Here is a 24029-nt window from a genome sequence, read left to right as displayed (position 1 = left end):
TCACTTAAACATTTTTTTCGAGACTTGGAAAAAAGTTTGAAAATTTGAAAATATATTATTCCGCCAAAAGTGATCGAATTGCATGAAACGTGGATAAAAATGCTTTGCAGAAAAACTTCGAATATTTTTAGATTGGGGAATACTAAAATCATCCTCATTCGAGTTGAGTTCAGTAAAATCTCGACATATTTTATTAATTAGGAAACTAGCTTAGCGAAAGGGCTGAACCTGAAAAAAGTATTAACACCACAATACTAGAGTTTCATAACTAATTACAATACAAGGCTTTATCAAATTCCACCTAAAGAAACAGCAACAAAAGGACCATTTAAGATCGAACCGAGTTTACATGCTGTCCGATTATTTTTTAATTGATTTCTATGATCAAAACCTATCTGTACCGTCAATCATGCCAATGTCTCTAAACCCGATCTGAATGTACGGACTCTTATTTAACCTCTATAATAGACCCAGTTGTGCAAGAAATGCGATTTTCTCACAGGAGTTTCTTTGTAGTTTTAAACTGTGCACATTTTTGTCACTCTCGCAAGAGGCCCGGTATTATAGGGGTATAGGAAGCGAGTGTAAATATCCTTCCACATCCACTGTGGCTTTATTGTTATTGTGAATGCGCATGCCGCTCGTTTGTTATGCCAGATACCTCAAATAAAACCCCCCATATATCATTGCTAGGGGGTCGGGTTAGAGCTGAGATAGCCTCGAGAGTTCTAAAATAGCTGATTTAGAGTAAATGGTGGTAGCTGGGTGGTGCTAGCATAGATGTAGCAGAACGTAGCTACACGGGGTTTCATTGGAGTTGGTTATTTTAATGGCCAAAGAGTGCCGGGAACTAAAGTTACTTAGATTGCATTTGAGGGGCAGTGTAAACCACGGTGGAGTCCAGGGACACAGAGCTACAGTGCAGGAGTAACTGCCAAAGAACATGCAAGGATACCAGTCTGCAACAGTAAAAACGCCGACAAAGCTAAGACTTAGAGTGAACTGATGGAAGCTTGGGTGGTGCTAAAATGGAGGAGCAGAAACGTACTACAATGAGAAAACATGAAACTAAGGCTGTTGAGACCTAAAAAGATTGAATCTGTCCTGATAGATCCAGTGAAGCCGAGTAGCAAGAGTTTGATCACTAACCAAAAAGCTCTAAAGAAGAAAGGCTGAAGAGACTCACTTCGATCAATAAAATCCGGTACGGCAAGGTCTGTAGCCTTGAAAGAAGATACCATAAGTAATTCAGGCGGAAAAGTCGATTTATAATAGAAGGGTTTCGTGTATCTAAAAAGGGTGGGTCAGTCCTCTCTGTTTTCATCAGATTCTGATAAAAGGCTGTTAAGGCTCAGGACGGTGATCTTAATAGGAGGGGTTGGGGGGCGGGATGAGGGAGGGGGGGGGTAGCCGCTGGTTGCTTCCAGCCCTCCCTTGTCGCTTGGGTATAAGTTCTCACCCACCTCTTCCAAAAATACCTGAGCAAGGAAACCCTCCTTCCTCCTCTTCTTTTCAAACACAATCATGTTTCCTGCTCCTCTCCTCCCTCTGCAGCCACAATCTTATCTCCTTCGTGTTTTAACTGTTGCAGACTGTAATCACTTGCACGACTTGTTGCAGTACTCTCCTGCACTGTAGCACTGTGTCCTTGACACAACCGTGTTTTTACCCACTGGCCCCTCAACTAAATGCAATCTTAAGTAACTTTAGTTTCCGGCACTCTTTAGCCATTAAAATTAACAACTCCAATGAAACCCCGTGTAGCTACGGTTTCTGCTACATCCATGCTTAGCACCACCCACTACCACCAGTTTACTCTAAATCAGCTATTTCTAGCAACCTCTCGATGCTATCTCCACTCTAAAGCCGACGCCGGAAATGAGATATGGGGTTTATTTGAGTTAGCTTGCACAACAAACGAACGGCATGCGCAATTCCCACAATACAATAAAGCCACAGTGATGATGAAGGTATATTTTACACTCGCTTCCTAGACCCCTATAATACCGGCCTCTTGCGAGAGTGACAAAAAGTGCACAGTTAAAACTAAAAGAAACACCTGTGAGAAATCGCATTTCTTGCACAACTGGTCCTAATTATAGAGGTAAATAATAGGTCCGGTCCATCAGATACCCCGGTATAGATGGCAGGATTGACGGTACAGATAGGTTTTGATCATTGAAATCAATAAAATGATAGTACAGCAGGTAAAATCGGTTCGATCTTAAATGGTCCTTTTGTCTGTTTCTTTATGTGGAATTTGATAAAGCTGTATTGGTAATTAGTTATGAAACTCTAATAGTGGTGGTTTAACCTTTTCAGTTCGCCCTTTCCGCTAACTATTCCAATTTATAAAATATGTCGAGATTTACTGATCAAGAGGCAGGCCTAGGAAAGGAGCTTTAAATGATGGTATTTATTTGAAGATCTGAGCAGGAGATTGGGATCGTAATGGACTCACGATTGATTTATGAGAAATTGGCTGCAGTCGAAAAGATGGAGAAATATTACCCGCCGTAGTTGATAATACAAAGTATACGCAGATGACGCAGACTAATCCTTTTGGATGGAGATCTCGCCATGTAACATGTATGTATGAGATTTACTGAACTCCAACTTCAAATTTTGATGATTTTAGTATTCCCCAATCTAAAAATATTCGAAGTTTTTTCAGCAAAGCATTTTTATCCACGTTTCATGCAATCGATCACTTTTTGGCGGAATAATATATTTTCAAATTTTCAAAACTTTTCCAAGTCTCGAAAAAATGTTTAAGTGAACAATTTTTGAAGTTTGTCTAAAAACTACATTTCTCCGTGGTTTCAAACGATTTCCAATCATTTTGAGCCAATAAAAAATTTTTTCACTTTATTTGGTAATTACTATTGGTAATTATCCAATGAGCTGATTATCCAACGTAAAAAGTTTTCTAACTAAAGTTTTTCTCTTTGATGAGATGAACAACTTCGATTAATTTTCAACCTTCCGACGTTCACAACTAAAGATATTGGCAAACCAGAAAGGTGGTAAGAAGGTGTAATAAGTGGTAAAAAGAGGTGTTTCCGTGAGATACAAAAATGTGACAAGTCTCATTATGTTCGTAGTCCTACTACATATTCCGTTGAGAAATCCTTGTGAACATTCCAATCCAACGGAACCTTTAAATCGACCACTTTGATCCCCCTTAACTATAACATTATAAGCGAGGGACCGGATCATAATGCTGCACGTACAGTGAATGTGGATCTTAAAAAATATTTGGGAAATCATTATAACCGTGAATATTATAATTATATGTTTTTTAAGAATGTTGCTGAAATATAATTTACTGAAGAAATATCATAAATATTAAAATGGTATTAGCTTGATATAAATGCACCATCAAAGTTTGTGGACCTCAGTTAAGCCTTTCAGTTGTTAATAAAGAATAACTGCTAACTATCCGCATTAAATTTGAAATAATACATCCGACACCAACAATTAAGATACAAGATCCCTTTACGTAATTATAAATCGAAGATAATAGAGTGCTATATTCAAGCCATTGGATAAACTCTCAAATGCTCAACAACCGAATTAGTGTCCTTTTTTATCGTAACTATAAATAAACAGTATAGAGTGCAGGGCAACCTGGTAACCTGTAACCAATAAACCCGTTAATTTCACCCGACCAAATAAAATGGTATAATCACGTGGCAATATCACGTGGCAATATCACGTGTATACACGTTGGTAATATCACGTGGTAATATCACGTGGTAATATCACGTGGCAATATCCCGTGGTAATATCACGTGGCATTATCACGTGGTAATATCACGTTGGCAATATCACGTGGTAATATCACTGGTTAAGATCACTGGTAATATCACGTGGAATATCACGTGGTAATATCACGTGTTATATCACGTGGTAATATCACGTGGGTAATAATCACGGTAATACCAACGTGGTAAAATCACATGGCAATACCAACGTTTCATCATCCTCAGCAGAATGTTGTCTATTATTATTCGGCTACTGAAAATATTCTGACAGGCACCGATATAAGCCATCTCTCCTGAGAACGCAAGTAATCAGGATAACAGCAGCTTCGAAGAGAATGAACGCCAGAGCCATGACCCCCATCATAGGCATGGTATGTGTAGATCCAAGCTAACCATCTTGGCGCGGGAAGCACCCTGGGAATGTCACAGTCTTAGGAAGGGTATAAATTTCAAGGTTCCCTATGTGAATTTGTATTTAGCTATATGAACAACTTTTTTTTATGTTTTTTATAGTTTAAAATTGTAGAGGCTCCACTCCTCATTTACTGACAAACCTCAGAAAATAATTATTTTAATTATAACAGGTTGAATTATTCCTTTTGTGGCAATTCTTACCCCGTTTGTGGATGAGTGGACTATTCCCCATTCCCTTGTTCTTCTTCCCCATTTGGGAGTTGGGTTTCCACTGTCCCGCAGCCTGGGTAAAATAATGTGGAGAGGAATTGTTTTCGTAGAAGAATTAACAAAATAATATCTATTGTTTCCGTTATTTTTGCTTGAAAAAAAAAGTGAATAATTAAATGGTACAAAATATTCGCCGAAAAATTTCTTTCATAGCGATGACCAACCCACAGATAATGTTTCAAATCGCTGAGCATTGAGCAACTTGAGCAAGTTATTAGTGAAAATCAATACCTTTTGCAACAAAGTCTGGAACGCTGTTTGATATAGGTATTAATTCCATATCGTAGACTTTTGGGCGTTTTCCTCGCCAATCAGGATCTTCTGAATACCACAGCAATCTAAGTGCCTTCTGTAGCCAATCAATGCCTGGATAAGTAAGTTTTAATCGTTTTAAATATCATCCCTTCGACTGATTTCAATTGTAAACATTTTCTCATGTATCTGTTAACAGATAAAAATAGGGCAGATTGCAGACCTGCTGTCCGGAAATACCACGGAGGGCACAACTGGAAAACAAACATTTGGTTGCCAACTGGTTTATGCTTACCTCCATAGTACAATCAACACCGGATCATAGTTAGCTACAGCAGTTACAAAAACCCAGAGTGCTGCTTTTATCGCCTGAAAAAAACAATTTCAGCTACAGTTTTGTTAAATATGACAGAAATCTTGAGAAAATCTTTCAATGCGATTAGGAATCGTCCAATATATTAACGTTAAAGCAGATAGGAGCTTCGGAGGTGGGAAAACTGGACAAATCGAGCTTTACTTTAATATGTGGGAAGATTCCGAAACCAGAAAATAATAGGTTGTGAAGTTGTCAACAGCATTATTTTAATGATAAATTTTATCAATCAGGATCCGAAAAGACACGCTGTAAATATTCTGAGTGTGCTCCAGTAATGAGTCAGGATAAGTACCTGAAAATTTTAAGAGTCTCATGTTCTTATCCTAGCAACCGTGAGCGTGGACATAGCAACCCGCGCACTGGCAACCGAACATTTTGTGACATGCTTACGCAGTATTGATAACGTGAGAACAAACACGTGACGTTACAAACCAAACTACAGATTACATAAATAGACAAAACTTTGAACAGAAATTAAATCAGCAACTAACTCACAGACTAGTTAACTCATAACTCACAGACTCACAGACTAGTTAGCTCACTAACTCACAGACTCACAGGACTTGCTAGCACACGGACACAACCTCTTTCCCATTCACGTTCCCCTCACTTATTTATCTTTCTCGCACTGCTCACAATATTAAACCAATAATACAATTCTCAACCGGTAATGAAAGCTTCATAAAATATACATATCTTTTATATAGATTATAATATTATAAATGGATTATTATGATTATCTTTAAAACGCAAACAGAGTCCTTGAAGCGCATAAACATCTTTGTGAACTCTGTAGACATCGGATTAAGCGAAAAACTTAAAATAAGTGTCTTATAATGTTATAAAAATTGATAACCACTACTGTCCACTCAATAGAAAGTTAAAATACGAGTTATTTTCATCCTGGTTGTCAGGTCTATTCATCCTTCTTCTCTTCAGCTTCTTTCACATTGCTTTCCTTCTTCTTATCTCCCTTGATAGTCCTCACCAGATACCGTGAATACACCTTTTCCCGATAATAACAAATGTGAATTAAAGGAGATATCGCCCGAATTTGTCCAGAAGGCACATTCTTTGATAAGAACAGGTTTTAATATCAGAGGAAGGGTCTGTGGTCTGCAATGCCTTTGGAGCTAGGGGGGTTAAACTGATTAGAACTTGTTTGAGGTGAAAATTGATGTAGAACTTGTTGGAGGTGAAAATTGATTAGAACTTGTTGGAGGTGAAAATTGATAGAACTTGTTGGAGGTGAAAGGTACTTGATTAGAACTTGTTGGAGGTGGAAAACTTGATAGAACTTTTGGAGGTGAAAATTGATGAGTAACTTGTTGGAGGTGGAAACTTGATTATAACTTGTTTGGAGTGAAACTTAGATAAACTTGTTGAAGGTAAAACCTTGATTAGAACTTGTTGAAGGTGAAACTTGATTCGAACTTGTTGAAGACAATTTGTGATCCATATGTTTAGGAATTTGTCAGTCTGCAGTTTCCGTTTATATTATCAATGTAGCATTTTTAATGATACAGTTCTGATTGAGTTAATTTGTTGATTTAATTTGAAACCATACCAATGACAGTCAGATTTAGTCCTGGTCGAAAATTTGATTCAAAGTCAGTAAACAGAGTCAAGAGTCAGTCAAACAATGAAAGCTGTCAAACAATTAGCTGATAAAATGGGTCATAACAAATGGTTATAAAATTAAATCTAAAACTCAAACGAATAATATTCATTAATAAAAAACTAAAAAAAAAATTTAAAACGTTCAAATAAACCCTAATATTATCCCCCTACACAGAAAAACAAATCCTAAATTTTCCCCCAGAGAAAGGAACTTAAGAGATGGATGTCAATGGAACTCCTCAGCAGGCAACGCATGGATAATGTTAAAGATCTCAAAAATAATGAAGATCATCCCACAACACGCCCATTATCATTGATTTGCTTCCACCCAATTCTTAGCAAACGTGAAACACCCCTGAAGATTTTAAATTATAAAAATTTATCAACAATTCTAGGAATTTTGATAGATTTGGATACAATACCTTAAGAAACAAAGTAGTTACGTTTATTTTCTACACTTCATTCACGAGTAGTACCTAAATATAAACTAAGTAGTTAAGTTTAATTATCTTACTTCTTCCAGCACAGTAAGATTGAACAATACCTTAGAAACTCAGTAGTTAAGTTTATATCTTACATTTCAGCCCATAATTGAACACCCTGCACCGCCATACCCACTCCACTTCCTCAGTAATCTTAACACAACAGCTGTCGGAGTACGTAGATATGGTTACCACCAGTGATTTTTTGATATCCACCAAGTAGCGGCCCCTGCATTACGGACCATCGAAGCCGTCGTGAATACCACAGCACACCCAACTTCTCCTGTTCCCAGTCAATATTCCTGGACAAGAGGGTTGCGTTAGTAACCCCTATCAAGGGATTCGAAAAAAAAGTGCGATGAGATTGGATTTTTGAGACTAAAAGTGCATTTCCCCCCCCCCCCCCCCCCCCCCCCCAGCCTGCAAGATTTCTGGCCCCACAAATTACTTTGTATTTAAAAAGAGTATCGCTTTGTAAGCGAAATTGTAAGTAATGTCGCTTTAATGTCCGCTCGTGTTTAGTTCTCAGAATTGTAAGTATGCCGCTGTAATTTGGATCCATACCATAACGAAAAATTCACTGTGTGTATTTTATGAAGTATATAATGTTACTATTGGAAATCTGATAAGCCTCACGTAGCGCCCAGTAGGGCACGGCCGCTAAGCGCTGATTCCGGGATCGAGCATCGTCGACGGTCATTCTTTTGGCAATTATTAATTATTTTAACTAAATTATCATCAGAGCACTTGTAAATACTTTAATCTGAATAAATTATACGTTTCGTCATACTTCAGCCAGAGAAGGAGACGCATTTAAGGATTTGTCCGGGGAAGGCCTACGTTCATACTGAACAGATCAAATTATGGTGACGGAGTTATCTGGTAATATTTTTTGTTTATGGCCTGAATGTAGAATGGAATCAATGTGATGAGGATCCAGAGTTAATTTACCTGCTTAGGATTAATAAGTCAGGTCCTACATTTGAAGAGACCCTTTTTCAAACTTTAAGAAGAAATATCCACTGTGCCTATGGCAGTGTCAAGTATAATTCATTATTATCTGATAAAGATGGAGTCGACTGTAGCCAGGAAATAGTACCTTGAGATTTCACCATTAACGGACCCTCCTTTAATGGTAACCATGGAAACTATAGTACCACTGTGAACCTTGAATCTTATAAACCGATTAATATTGCCAACAACTAGTATCCTTTATAAGACTTAGACAGTACAGACAACAGAAGCCGACAAGAGTAACCAGCCAGTAAATAATTCAAAACAATCCAATACCAAAGTTCAATGACCATGAAAAGTCCGGCTTGAGATAAAGACGAAAAGGCCAGCAAGTTGAGGAATAGTAATTATGGGGGCCGTTTGCGGCGCGCGAAACCGAATACGAAGTGCTGAAAGAGGGTGCCGAAATCTCGCAGTCAGAACTCGCGATATTGGGTGAGCTTTATAACTAAACTCGTCAAAAGCTCGCCACTAATTGCGCGCGGCAAAGTTTGTATCTACTAAACCACGTGATCTCACACGCACTAAGTTTCCGAAATTACCAAAAGTAATAAAAAGTACATTTGGAGTTGTCGAGCTGTTTAAAAACTTGTAAATACATTTTTTTCTATTCTCACACATTTTTTTGTTAGTTTTTTTTTCTGTAGTTTATTTTAAGATTTTGTGCGATGAGCCTGTCTCGGCCATGCTCGCATAAATCGTGACCTGGGTGAGTACATCAGACGGTCAGCAGGACAAAAGGATTTCGCGATATTTTGGTTAAAATCGCGATACCGCGATTTTTAACAGACTATACATGAAACTACACATAAAAATTATTCGCAAATAATGGGAAAAATCGCGAATTCTGTACATGCCGAGCGATTTCCTTTGTCCCTGTACGTCCAGTTAACACTTCATTTACTAGATTACTGACACTCTCATAAACTTATTAGCAAATAAGGTTTCCTTAGAGCTTTATTTTCACTGATTAAAACTAACCGGTATTCCAACAGTCTCCTCAAATCCCTCACACAATCCACAGAGGGTAATTTCCCGTAATCAATCAACCCATCTCCAATCCCTCTTGCACCACCTCGCTGCCCTGAATCAGAGTGATTATTATAATTCCATTAACGATAATACGTAAAATTCAGTTAATTCATTATGAAACCATGAAGACAGGACTATTTATCTAGATAATGATCGACACATTAAGAGCAATAAAGCAGGAAGATTCAGCCAGCTCAGCTCCTCTCTACACGGTAAACAATTTATAAATGCTAGGATGTTCCACTGTCATGCTTCCCTCAATTCACTTTCGTAATCCACACATTGGTAAGACACACGTTCCCTACTGTCTTAGGCCTACTGCCTGAGTGGCTAAATGTTTACATCAGAAAATCAGAAAGTTTGTCGACCCAGAAAATCTAAAATCAATCTTCTCTTATAAGCCTATGATATGGCGTTATACTCCTGGACATCTTTTACTTTGATTCATCAGTTGAATGAGAAGTGAAGAAGTCGGTTACAACAAAATTCCCATTGCCTATTGTAAGTTTCCAATAGGTACTCAGAAATCGCGGTGGGGGGGCGAGTTTCACCGATCTAGCTCCGTCCGATCTGTGAAAACATGTTAAGTGTTAAACCAGCCCTTTTTACAGCTGGTTGGAATGTTATACAATGAAATACAAGATAGAATGTATAGAATGTATATTGTATAGGAAATAGTTATCTAACAGAGTTTACACTTGAAGAAAGGACGATATAATAGGTCCGCCGTTAAATGTATTAACACTGTTTGTGTCTAGAAGTATGCGTCGAAGCTCAATTATCCATTTTTATGGTTATGCCAATGAGTAATTACATAAGTATAACAAATTCAGCTATATTATATACGAATAAAGGAATTTAAAAAACTTATTCAGCCCATGCGCTGCGTACTCGAAATCTCAATCATGTTTGCCAGAAGTTTTTGGTTAACAACCAAATCCCCCACCAAGATATCGACACTAATAACTTTGTGTATTTACTTACCTGATCCAGTTGAAACTTTCCCTCTCCCTGAGTATTGAGGTAAGTTGGTTTTGGCTGATGAAGTGTGGAATGTCCAACTCATCTCTTACGTCATCTATTATAACTGCAACTGGGAGTGGTAAAAAGTCTCAAAGATTTTTTTGTACATTTACATAGAAGTTTATAAACGTTTTTCTGGATAAATTTTTACTTGATCCTTTTTGATGCGACAAGGAAGGGCTCTTATCAGGAAAGAAATTATTCAACTTTTCAACGTGACAACATCGTATTCCAATGATCTCAAATTAAATTTGTTATATAGTAGTGGTTTGAAAGTATTAAAAAAGTTTTTAACCATTAGAAATAAAACCTGGAGTAGATGCCAAGTCAATCTCTTAGTTCCATTACCCAGTGTACTTCAGTAATCAGTACCTATGTACTCAATATCCCGTAACAAAGTCACTCTTCCGCTTTCGACATTATACATTCAACACACTCGGGGGGTGATGCGATGATCTTATGGTTGACGTTTAGAGTATAATTTAAGATCAGGTTTCGTTAGTTCGAAGCGACATGTCCATGGATGAGGAAATTCTTACAGTGAGTGTAAAACTCTTTACATAACTTATTTTATAGGAAAGCAAAGAACACCACGCTACTCGACAGTAGATAACTTGTTACTTGTAACGTTATCTGTGTAACGAGCAATAAATGTGATTGAATGAACACATCAGCTAGGCAATTAACTGAAAGATAATCTAGCGCGCGCAGCAATCGCGCGCGGTTTACAACACTAACAATTTATTATAAAATTCGCATATACCGTTTCCATTATGTAACCCTCTTACATCACGAAGTAGTGGCACACAGCCCAGAATTTTATAAGTAGGGGAAGCGCGAGCGCTGAGATTTTGAAGACACAAGATGACACGATTCCCAGATCAAATATCTAATAGCGAAGAACTTACCTAGTATATATAATATACACCACACCAATGGCAGCAACTCAGATAACATAGAAATCTGTTGTCTGAATTTAAACTTGATAATTGTAGAAGTTTTCTTCTGCCAGTAGCGCAACTGTGTTTTGCAAATATTCTCACGATGACTACGGTAATGGCCATCTCATGTATCGCGTTTAAAAATTCGTCGGCCTCATTTCGGAATTTTGTGACCTAGGGTAGCAAAAAGAATACACACTTTAAATACGACTGAACGAAGGGTATGCTTCAAGTTGCGCCGACTGCGAAATAACACACTTGATAAAACTATCACTGCCCACCATTCAACTTATCAGAATGAAACAAAGGAAAGACAGAAAGAAATGAGAAGATTTCCATGTTTTTGTAATTGTTCTAAAGCAACAGTAATTATGAATTATTTTTCATGCTTAAAAACACGTAAGGGAAGCAAATTTTTTTTAAGTAAGTATACAAATTGAGTTAAATTGAGGAAATTGAGTTATATTACACGAAAAAAATCTTTAAAAGCACAAAGTTTACACGTTCCATAAAATAGTGTGTACTAGCTGGAAGTTTGTTTTGACACGTGTCAGCGATTCTACTGATTGGTTAATCGATGCCACGAGGTTAAAAAATAACATCCCACTGAAGCCCAGGTCTACAACATACAGCCTTTCATAGATGTTTCTTTTTTTACAAGATTTTATTTTGATTAAATATTTTCATCAGAGTCGCAAATTGAACAGGTTCAATGTACAGCGTTACTGATACAAACGAATAATCAGAAATATAGCACTTCTTATTATTAATTTATAACCTAAAGTCAGCTGGTCACATTATTACGTTATACTTATATGGTCAAAAAGATGAAACTTCAGCGCTGAAATGCTTCTTCTTATCTTTCTTTAATATTATCACATATTTTGTAACGCGATGTCTACTTTGGGGTCACGTAAGGATCAAGAAATTGTCCTACTGCAACAATTGGTGTCTTGTGCGAAATTTCTTTTTGAGGCGCAAATTTTGTTAGATTTAATATACCAATTCAATAAAATCATTTTTGTGTATATTCTTCGTTTTTTAAAATATTGCATCAGTTTGCATTATATATTTTGGTCGATACTACTCGTCAATTACTATTTCCACCCTGATGTTTTAGGCGAGGGACACCTTTTGCGTCATTTTCGTAGAACACAAGAGAAGATAAATCAGAATGAACTCCACCAACCACGAATCCAAGCGCAGATATACACTAGTTTCATGTTTAATCTTTTCACTGCAGTAACAGTCTTTGCAGCACCCCTAAGAGACATAGCGTGAGAATACTTAAAATGGATTTCCGAACTCGCGTCGCCCAGTTTACCAAAATTTTCTTGCCCTAGATTTGGGGTTTGGGTAGGTGTGAACGTTAAGTGAGATATAAAACAGGAAAGCAAGAACTTGTGGGAACAAGAGGTAGAAACCCGAATGTTAACGGCGGGGCACATACCATCAGATATGATAGCTATAAGCTAACGGACACGGTTAGAATGTGAAGCACATCACCCAAAATCAAAGGTTTCAATGCTTCCCACTCAGATACTCCAGGCCATGTTGATGAATTCTCAGAATATTACGAGTGGGCCAGGTAATATAGAAAGGGTCAATGTTATTAATATTCCCATCTTATTAATTCAAATCTTGATCATTCAAATCTTACAATTCAAAATGTGTGTCCCTTCAGTCCCAACAAGGGCTCAAATATTTCGGATATTTTAGACCTCCGGAATCCTAACCCAAGGAACTTAATACATAATTGACACAGTCCAATACATTTAGGTAATTTGAATTTAATTAATTTGAACGAGCTAACCTCTTTGTTGATTTCAACTTTCAGTGCACCATTCCTCAACAACGTAGTCCCCACCCAACATGTGTCACCATTCCTACAACTGCAACTATCCGGCAACCGTTGCTCTGATTCCATTCAGCTTATTTGTCCTGTTGAATAAAATACATGTATATTCAGTTAAATAACACCTTCTATTCTTATCATCAAACATTCTTATCAAACATGTCATATAACGAATCAAATAAAATCTATTTTTACTTTAAAGTAGAATGGTTACTAAAAAATTTAAATAAATTTACTCTGTGTTTTTCCAATCAGTATATCCGATGATACCACAGCACTCGAACTCCTCCATAATAACAATTGAAAAGGTGATCAGTGTTCACATCATCCCGAGCCAGTGTAATCTTTAATGAAGGAGCTCAGCTTTCCCGATCATCTCTTCGCTCTGGTAATAACGAGTGCAATTTGTACACCCCGCCAAATACGCCACACTCCGACAAAACATTTCGAAGAATGTGTACAGTATTTCGTCTGTGAACTGCTACTCGTAGTCGTCAATGTCCTGTTTGTGTTTAATCTCGTATCTTGTTTAACCTGTTGTTGGCTTGGCTAGTCCGGGTTTTTGGTAATATGTTTGCAACAGATGTGGCAGTGTTTTATGTAAGTGTTACGTAATGTTACGTAAAGTGTTACGTAAGTGTTACCGTAAGTGATACGTAAGTGGTTACGTGAGTGTTACGTAAGTGTTTTCGTAAGTGTTACGTAAGTGTTATACGTGAGTGTTACGTAAGTGTTACGTAAGTGTACGTAAGTGTTACGTAAGTGTTACGTAAGGTTACGTAAGTGTTCGTAAGTGTTACGTAAGTGTTACGTACGTGATACTAAGTGTTTACGTAAGTGTTTCGTATAAGTGTTTACGTAAGTGTTACGTATGTTTACGTTAAGTGTTACGTGAGTGTTACGTAAGTGGTACGTAAGTGTTACGTAAAGTGTTTACGTAAGTGTACGGTAAGGTTAGTAAGTGTTCCAGTGTTCACGTTTCTTGAAGTTAAGTCATCTGTCTGGTACATGTTATGATGCTAAATCCCTCTTAAAAAGCTTGTAAGGAGTTAGAGTTTGGAAACCAGCCTCTTTTTAGATTAAAAGTCAGCGATTAGGGAAAGAAAGATCAATTCAAGAAGTATAGGTTATTAAATATCAAGCGATTTTTTTAGATTTTTTACAACCCTTGGGATGTTATTAGTGAAGATTTGGATAGATATTGAAAAATTCTAATTAAATGCGGCGGGAAAACATTTTGTTTGTAAACACAAGTTATTTTCCGCATTTTCCCGCACAAACTAATTCTTAACACGTACCACTTATTGCGTTTTTCTTACAATTTTACATTTATAAATATGTCCACAAAAATGGTACTAATTCCTTCACACTGGTAACATTGTCTCAATATACCAGTTCAGAGTAATATTAGTGAGACAGGAATTCTCACTCTAAATTGTGACCCCCCCCCAATGTAATTAATTCATCAATTAGTTTAATTAATATTATCTTCAGCTCTATTCAGCTTATCACACAACTATTCCGGCTATTTTCCCACAAAACACTCCGAACAGTACACACTATTGTTACACAGTTCTTAAGAGATTACACAACGAAATCACCAACATTACCACATTTATTACATTAAAATACCTTTCACTCTACACTACACTTATCCTAAACAGAGAAAAGAGAGTTCACAAGTGCACAATGTAATTTAAGTAATTAAACGCTCAATTAATGATTACCTGAAGTGTTAAGAGCTACACAACAACTACAACCAACTGAAAAGCATTACGTAATGTTGATGTAATTACAGCTGACTCGGAGATTGAGGATTTCGTTTTCCAGGTAGCAGCAGGTATGTGTGTTATGTGTAACAACATCAGTTATTAGTCCTTACTTTAATATCATATAATAACATTGTTATTATATAAAGTAAATAAACAGCCCAGGCGGCTAGAGGATTAAACTAGTCACATTCCCTTCCGATCCCCTGTAATCTGATAACAATGATTTTGACGTTTGATCCGAGTTGTAAATGAGTCTCGATAGGGATTGAAAATATTGAATTTTCGGGTGGCACAGGCCACAGGTACTACCATATAAGGTAATAAATGACATCATGTTACATCTAATGTCACTGAACTGATATCAATAACCCACTACAGAGTTTGAGATGATTCTAAATGAGGAACCATGGTTTACAGTCAAACATTGCCAGGTTGAGTTTTAAACTTTGAATGTCCAAGCCTGTAACTGAGATTTACGGAATAAAGTTTTATCCCCGATCTTACTTTAAATCTCTAGAGCTCCTTATCATTCATTGTCTTTATACAATATAAAAAGCCAACTGTGCTAACAAACCGTCACACACATAAATGTATCTGTATTTTTTGTGAGATAGTTATTGTTGTTTTAGACCACAGCCGCTGAAACTAACAGTTAAAACACACAGAGGTTTCCCGACAGAAAGGGGACTGTTCACCAGGTTTACCCTTAATAACATCTTAGTAGCCACAGTAACAGACAGTTTAAATGTAACCCTCTAATTTAACCAGTCCCTGGGACGATCTTCACATACCAGACGTGGACATACCAAGACATAACCTACTACTAGTACATAAACTACTTAACATAGGAAAAACAAAAAACCAAAAATTTTAAACTACTTAACATTATACATTAAACTACTACAACATAGTACATTAAACTACTTAACATTGTACATTAAACTACTTAACATTGTACATTAAACTACTACAGACATAGTACATAAACTACTTAACATATAACATTATCTTGATAGAGAAGAGTTTTAAGAAACACTCTACTGTCCTAACCACGTTACATTGTACACTTAGAACACTTAACAAACGGAACACAATACCACATATCCCGAAATATGCTACAAATTGTGCTCTTATTTTGGTCATAAAACACTGACCTACATCAAATGACATTATCACCAGCTGATATACGTTGTAAGAAAATATTCTCTACAAATTACACGCTAATTGTTTTAATGAGGGAATTGATACTTACTAATAGGATGGTAATGAGGTAGAAAAAAGATAACAGCAGTGTAACACGTACAAAACGTACTCTCATCATCTAAGATAAAGGGCCAGATCCAGCAACACATTGGAGAATGATGATAATCCGAGGATCACCGCGAACTGAAGTTTTGGAATTTCACATTAGAAGGTCATTTAACTGCTTTTTAATTGCTAGTTTTTTAATTGCTGTAATTTCTTGAAAAAGCTTACATCAATGTCCGAAATCACAATATTGCTGAAACTATGTTATATATGAGGATCAATATACAGCCAATGAGGTAGAAGCTACTGGTAACGTGGTACACTTAGATAAACAACCGTCTCATTTTTATGGTTGATAAAAAATCATACTCAACTGTCCAACAATGTCAGGGTGAGGACTGAGGAGGATTAAGTACAGACCATTTTACGGATATTTTATACCCCCTCCCCAGTCCCCTGCAGGGACAAAAGGATTTCGCGATTATTCTGGCCAAAATTCGCGATACCGCGATTTTTAACAGACTATACATTAAACTATACATAAAATTTGTCGCAAATAATGGGAAAAATCGCGATTCCGTACATGCCGCGATTTCCTTTTGTCCCTGCTCCCCTGAGTCCCCTATGACGAATGTGCTTATCAAAGGCCAATATAAGATATTCCTAATGAGAATTAGAAAGAATTAAAATTCAAGCATTATATTGCTATTTATGTTAAATGTATTGAAGTTGGATCTTATATTTTCGAGAATTCAGTTAAACAAAAATTTCAGTTAAACAAAAATTTCAATTTTATACCATTTTGTACAGAGTAAAAAACTTAGTTGTAGTGAACGTACGGAACGTTCACTAAAAATAGTTTGTGAACGCGTTCGCTAAAAGATTTTAACGTTCGGAACATAAGGAACGCTAATTGCTATTATGAAATTAACATTTCCAGGACCGAAATTTTACAGTTTTTACTGAATTTCACACCCGCAACCAATTAGTAAGTCAACTATAGTCATAGATGGCATATGACACAATTGAGGTGTTGGAAGTTTGTTATCGGTCGGAGGAAGCCCACTGCGGCAGAAAGCTTAAAAAGCGAAAATTAACTGACTAATTGGTTTGTGGGCAAAAATGTCATCTAATCTGTCAAATTTGTGTTCAGAAATTTCATATTTGAAAATGGGACAGACTTTTGAAAATACAACTTTTCGTTTTCTTAAGCTTTCTGCTGTGGGCTTCCTCCGACCGATATCAAACTTCCAGCACCTCAATCGTGTCATATGCCATCTATAGTTGACTTATTAATTGGTTGCAGGTGATAAATTCAGTAAAAACTGTATAATTTCGGTCCTGGAAATTTCATTTTCAAAAACTGAAAATGGGACAGAGATTTGGAATATATGATTTTACAATTTTATTCGGGATTTTGACTTCCAGTACCCCAATTTGGTTTCATACCATCATCAATTAACTGACTAATTGGTTTGTGGGCAAAAATGTCATCTAATCTGTCAAATTTGTGTTCAGAAAATTTCATATTCGAAAATGGGACAGACTTTTGAAAATACAACTTTTCGTTTTCTTAAGCTTTCTGCTGTGGGCTTCCTCCGACCGATATCAAACTTCCAGCACCTCAATCGTGTCATATGCCATCTATAGTTGACTTATTAATTGGTTGCAGGTGAGAAATTCAGTAAAAACTGTATAATTTCGGTCCTGGAAATTTCATTTTCAAAAACTGAAAATGGGACAGAGATTTGGAATATATGATTTTACAATTTTATTCGGGATTTTGACTTCCAGTACCCCAATTTGGTTTCATACCATCATCAATTAACTGACTAATTGGTTTGTGGGCAAAAATGTCATCTAATCTGTCAAATTTGTGTTCAGAAAATTTCATATTTTAAAGTTAAAAACTATCGGAAAAATTATCAAAATATTGACTAACGTTCACTAACGTTCACAAACGTTCACTACAAAATGATTGGAACGTACGTTCAGTACGACTAAATTCAGCGTTCACTACAACTAAGGTAAAAAATAATAATCAATAAATCAATTTGATATTTAAAGGAATCCTAATTCAATTTGTAGTATGATATGGTATGGTATTGTAATTAAATTTACAATTTGATTTGAAAATAATATGAAGTTACAAAAATAACAAATCCATACAAACTAAAATTACTTAATGCACTACAATATATTAACAGAAGGAAGCAAATTACATTCGTTTATGTATATACATTATACACATTACACAAGAAAAGAAAACAACAATTGTATACATACAGATGTATACACTTTATACAGCTTTACATTTGTATTATCAATAGCTTGTAAACTTAGGTCTGTACTAGAATTAGAATTAGAATTATAATCAAATTTACACAGCAGTACAATAGAATAAAAATTATTTAAGAAGCTTCAATCTGCTGTGCAGGACATTCAAGTCAGTCGAAAACTACAAAATCAATAATATAAAAAGCTTAATGAAAATCTCTCAGATATTGCTGCTCTTCTAAAAATTATGGCATAAAACAAGCAATTTCAAATTATTGACAAAAAATTCTGCTCTAATTTAAATTTCCCAAACATTGTTAACCAAAAATAAATGAATTTCACACCAATGTAACTTACATTGAATGTAAGGTTAACTGGACTGAATATTTACACTCAAGTTATGTCTGCTATTTGCGTACACACATGATGTGTACATCAAGTACGCCCTGCATTGTATTCCAATCTTTTACTCGTTATCAAAATGTGTTGTTTGTACCCAATTTCGGCAAACTAAATCTTTCGGGAGTTCCTCTGTTTCATCCCAGTTAGTGCTACTCACTCTTTCTATATAGCCCATCGAATATGTGGATTTTCCAACAAATTTAAACTGACCAGTATCTGGCAAAGATTCAACAAGTCCCAGACATTTGTAATTTTTGCCATCGATGGTCACAAATGCTCTGTGATAATCGTCCTTTGTAGCAATATTTGACATCCTATGCACTAGAATAACAACAAGATTAGGATTTAATTTCCATCATGAATTAAAAAGTTCAATCAGAAATTTAATAAAAACACACCACATTGGCGTTAAATCGTGAAATAGAATTGAATTAGTCTATTATAGGAACCAATCCACCAAATTCAGTCATAATATGAAGGAAAAATTGCCAATTGTGAACAAACAATATACAGCCTATTTAAAGAGCCCGGAGTTCCACTCAAATACTGCATACTGGCATAATGCTGTAGGACCTCAAAATAAAATTGAAGCGCGAAACGAACTCGATTCGTTGGCGAGAGAAACGGCCTGTGATGTGATAATGCCGTAGGACTGACCTATCATTATTGAAGTTCTATATGACACATCAATTGACAATTGCGAAGTAGCATATTATTATTAGTTCAACACACTTAAATCCGAGTCTACAATTTGTAATAGGATATATACCCGTCCAGCTATACTAGTCTGTACATGAATCAAAACTTCATGCAAACTATCGAATACACAAACAAAGAAAATTAAGAAAGCTAAACTTTTTGAAGCGCTCGATTCAATCTTAGTGCAAAAAATGTTATTTATATTTTCCCACCGAATAATTTGCATAACTTGTCAATTTCATTTCGTAATGCATATAATTAATATTTAATATATTAATATAATATTTGATATCAAATTTGCATCACACCGTGACCCCCATTCTCGTTTCACTATAGTAAAGTTTTTACAATACAGGGGAGCCGTTGTAGGTTTATAACCTACCAGGACGCGCGCGCGTCCTGGTAGGTTATAAACCTACAAGTATATATGGAACAAACATTTTACGAGTATCACCCGTTAAGGGAGCCGCGGAAGAGTGCACGGTGGGTACGGTCATACAACTTTAATGGTAATATTTGCTCTAACCAGAGCCCTCTCGCTTGCAGTAGCGCGCGACCGCCAAAGTATATTTTACTTGTGAAACAAGCGCGCGCGTATACACATGGCTATGTGTATGGTAATATCAAATCAAAACACTTTTTAATTTTGTTTAATATTTTACATGGAAACATCGAAGCTAAAGTTTGTAAATTTTTGCATTTGAATTGTAAATATATACATATTTTTAATGTATATTAATTGATAATTTTTTGACACACGCTGCAACCCCTTTTGATCGCGCGCGGCCGCACGAGAGGTATACAACGTGTAGCAAATAATTTTATGAATATAAATTATGATATTCCTAAATTGCTATAGTAATTAATTCAATAATGATTTGTTGGTCATTGATAATATATGTTAATTGACGATGTCAATACTTCACAGTTCAGTGGGATCCAGTAGCGCATTTTGCCGATGTAGCGAGATCGGTGTGGTTGCGAGAAGCATAATTGAGTGCGCGGCGCGGCCCAATAACGCATCGCACTTTACTGGGCGGCGCTCAGCCTGTCATTCCGCCAAATCTTTATCTTTATGAACATAATAGCCTGGTAAATCGCACTACAATTGATATTCTACTTAAAAGTTTGATTATAATTCTGGTCGCGCCGCGCATACTTTATTCATTATTTTGACATCTACACTTTTTGGTTTTGATTCAAGTTGAAAATCGAGCGCTATCACAATCTTAAACCGCACAAATAATTTTAATAAGTTCTTAGTAATTAGTATGTAGCATGGCAGGTGATTATTTGGACAGTTGATTAACTTCTTGACCCAACATGGAAATATTTGAGACACTTGCACTTGACAGGTTATTTAAAAGGTTTAGTTAAGGACACTGGGAGTTTGGGTCATGTGGACATTTTTAGTGTCTATATTCTCTTAATTATTCTGTGCTGCGAAATTTTCTTTTCCTCCCTGAAACATAGAATATGCATGTTCTACTGCATTATATTTACAATACTGAATACAGTAATTATAATAAGATTAAACATGGAGACTGCATCAGTAATAGGTAAATGGCCTAGTAACAATCTAGTTCTAGTAAAAAGTTCTAGTAACAAAGCGTATGTTATTGCCCACGTTAAGGGGCCTGTTAATAATTAATTAAATTATTAGCTATTTTAGATTTAATAATAATAATAATCTAGTAACAATCTCACGTGGTGTAATGCGCATTCTCCCAGCACCCAGACTCACTAACGTCTCCTTCATCCAGTTGCATTGATGTACTTTTTACTTACTAAGTGATTTAAGATTTATTTTTACTATCATCCAGTGGCGTAACCAACGGCCCTGCTGACCCCGCTATCGGGGGGAGGGGTGCCGTCTTAGGGGGGGCGCCAAATCGTCGTTTGAATGTGGGACAATTTCGAAAACTTAACTAAAGTACTAACAATTTGCTCTAGATACACACTTTTTAGAGATTTTACCGGTGTATCCTCTAAAATCACCTAATTTGTTCAATTTTAGGGAGGGGCACCAAAAGGGGAGAGGGCGCCAACAGGGGGGGGGGGGGGGCGCTTTTTCAGCGGGGGGCGCCAACAGGCAACGTTACGCCACCGCTATCATCTAATACAATTTTTATTTTGGATTATTACATTTGAGCTAATCTAAAACCAAACAGTGCTGATGTCTGTACTAGCTCATTAAAGAAAAGAGAACAACCACCAACCTTGTCACAAGCGGGAGCTGAAAACGAATCAACGATCGGACTGATCAATCTTTGTCCATCTTGACATTAGTGGCATCATACCCATCAAGCAATGATATTGTTTTAAAATAAAAATTACTTCAGCAATTGTAGCACTCCAGAAGGCATCTGCTATGCTACCCTTTACTGTTATCCCGTTCGTTAGAAGTAAAGATATCCAAGATTCTATTGTAGATAATTCTTGCAATCCTTCAAACTCTGACAGTTATCGTGCTAGGTATCCTGAAGCATATCCTGGCAGCAGTTCAGCTGAATTTTATAGTTTAGTCATCAGTGAATCTTCTTCTGGATCATCACATACACCTGCCAGATTACAGAAAAATAAAAGACGTAAAGAAATTACCCCAAGTTCTTACAAGAATTTGTATAACAAAGTTTGTAATGATGATATTGTGTCAGTAAAAGATTGGTTTACTCTGTATTTCCCTGAAAAACTCAGAAATGATCATCTTGGCTCATTACAGACTGCTGTGAAGAGTCTGTGTGATGAATCAGGCTGCAATATAGCCATGACAGCTGCCGTTCATAAGAGCTATGAATCTTTTAAATTTTTATTGAATTTTTTCCCATCGCTAATGGACGGAAAAGACAACTTTGGGAACACATTCAGTGATGTTGTATGGAATGTCAAAGATGAAAATCTCAATCGAATTTTGTCGAAGTACAGCATGAAATTAAGAACAACTGCTGTTAAGCTGGAAAGCGCTAAACAGAAATCTGAAGAATATTGCAAGCAGTGCAATCTGCTTCACTGTGATCCAAATCATGAATCATCGATTTCTCACCTTCATGCAGAAAATCGTGATGTTCCTGAGATTAATCCCCACTTGGATCCAAATAATGCTGGCTATAAAATGATGTCCAAGTTTGGGTGGTCCGAAAACAAGGGTTTAGGTAAGCTTGTTTAGAAGTTAAAACCTATGAACCTACATATAATAGGTACGGGTATATGCCTCACAGAATGGCCAAAAAAAAGGAAGGTCTCTCAAAATCACAAAACACACTTTATTCCAGTTTTTATCTCATAAGAAGTTAAGTTGACACTCATATTTTTCTTCCCGGGGGTTGATTTAATCTCATAACCATTTTTTCTTTGAGAAAAATTGGCCGGAAAATCTTCCTCCAAAAAAACATGCCTCACAGAATGGCCAAATCTGGATTTCTATAATTTTTTGATGGAGATACTTTTTAAATTTCTATCACCACACGTTGTTAGAAAACCTATTAAGGAATGGGGTAATAACCTTAGACTCACGAAAAAACTGAGCTGTGAAAAATTATTTCACAAAAAAGAAAAAATGCCTCACAAAATGGCCCCAAAAAAATGAAAACGAGAAAATTTTATTTTTCTAAAACCTTTGGCTCTTGTTTCAGGCATGCTGCTGGTATAAATATGCCTTGTTAACACCCCCATATAGGTGAAATTTCTTAGAACTGAATAAAAAGGGCATAATTTCCTACACCAAAAATGGCCATTTTGTGTGGCGTTGTTCATATTCCCTGATTTCATGATTTATAACCTTCATTCGGCTGTAAAAACACTCCATCTGTGGTGTTATTGTATGATAAATAGCTTGTGAATACTTTAGACTTATTGTTTCATTGAATAAAAGGAGCTTTAAATTTTGGCCATTTTGTGAGGCATATTTTGGCCATTTTGTGAGGCGTTTAGCCATTTTAGCATTTTTTTCTTCCTATATTTAACAATGTTCGTTTTGTTTGATGAATACTATTCTTTAAACATCTTCTGTCCTACTGGTGCCAGAAGTTCTCACCAAAATGTAAACTTAGTTCCAAAATTTGAAAAATTTCTACATTTAAACAGTCATATTTATGCCAGAAAATGTGGTCCTAGTTAATGATTTCACCACAGGAAGTGTTGCCAGAAGACTTTTGTTTCATATGGTATCCACAAAACCTACCAGTCTTATATAAAAAATTAGTTACAAAAACATTTACAAATTTGGCCATTCTGTGAGGCTAGCCATTCTGTGAGGCATATACCCGTAGATATAGATAATAGTTATAGATATAATACAGATACATGGTCACGGTCAGATGATGTATTGAACTTCAAAATCATCACGTTTATAGAAAGCTGTATTTTCATAGGAATTGGGCATAACAGAAAATTGTTTGTATAAATTGCACGTAATCGTCATTGTTTATCCAGGCAAAAAAACTATTTTCCATTTAAAACATTTTAATGATATTTACAGGGCCATCAGAAGCTGGACGAAAATACCTCATAAAAACACAACTAAAAACTGACAGAAGAGGACTTGGAATTCCTGAGAAGAACAAACCAAAAGTATCCCACTTTGAAC

This window comes from Bolinopsis microptera, chromosome 7, assembly GCF_026151205.1.
Source record: "Bolinopsis microptera isolate Bmic1 chromosome 7, MBARI_Bmic_1.0, whole genome shotgun sequence".
Taxonomy (NCBI): Eukaryota; Metazoa; Ctenophora; class Tentaculata; order Lobata; family Bolinopsidae; genus Bolinopsis; species Bolinopsis microptera.
This window is presented reverse-complemented; position numbering follows the sequence as displayed.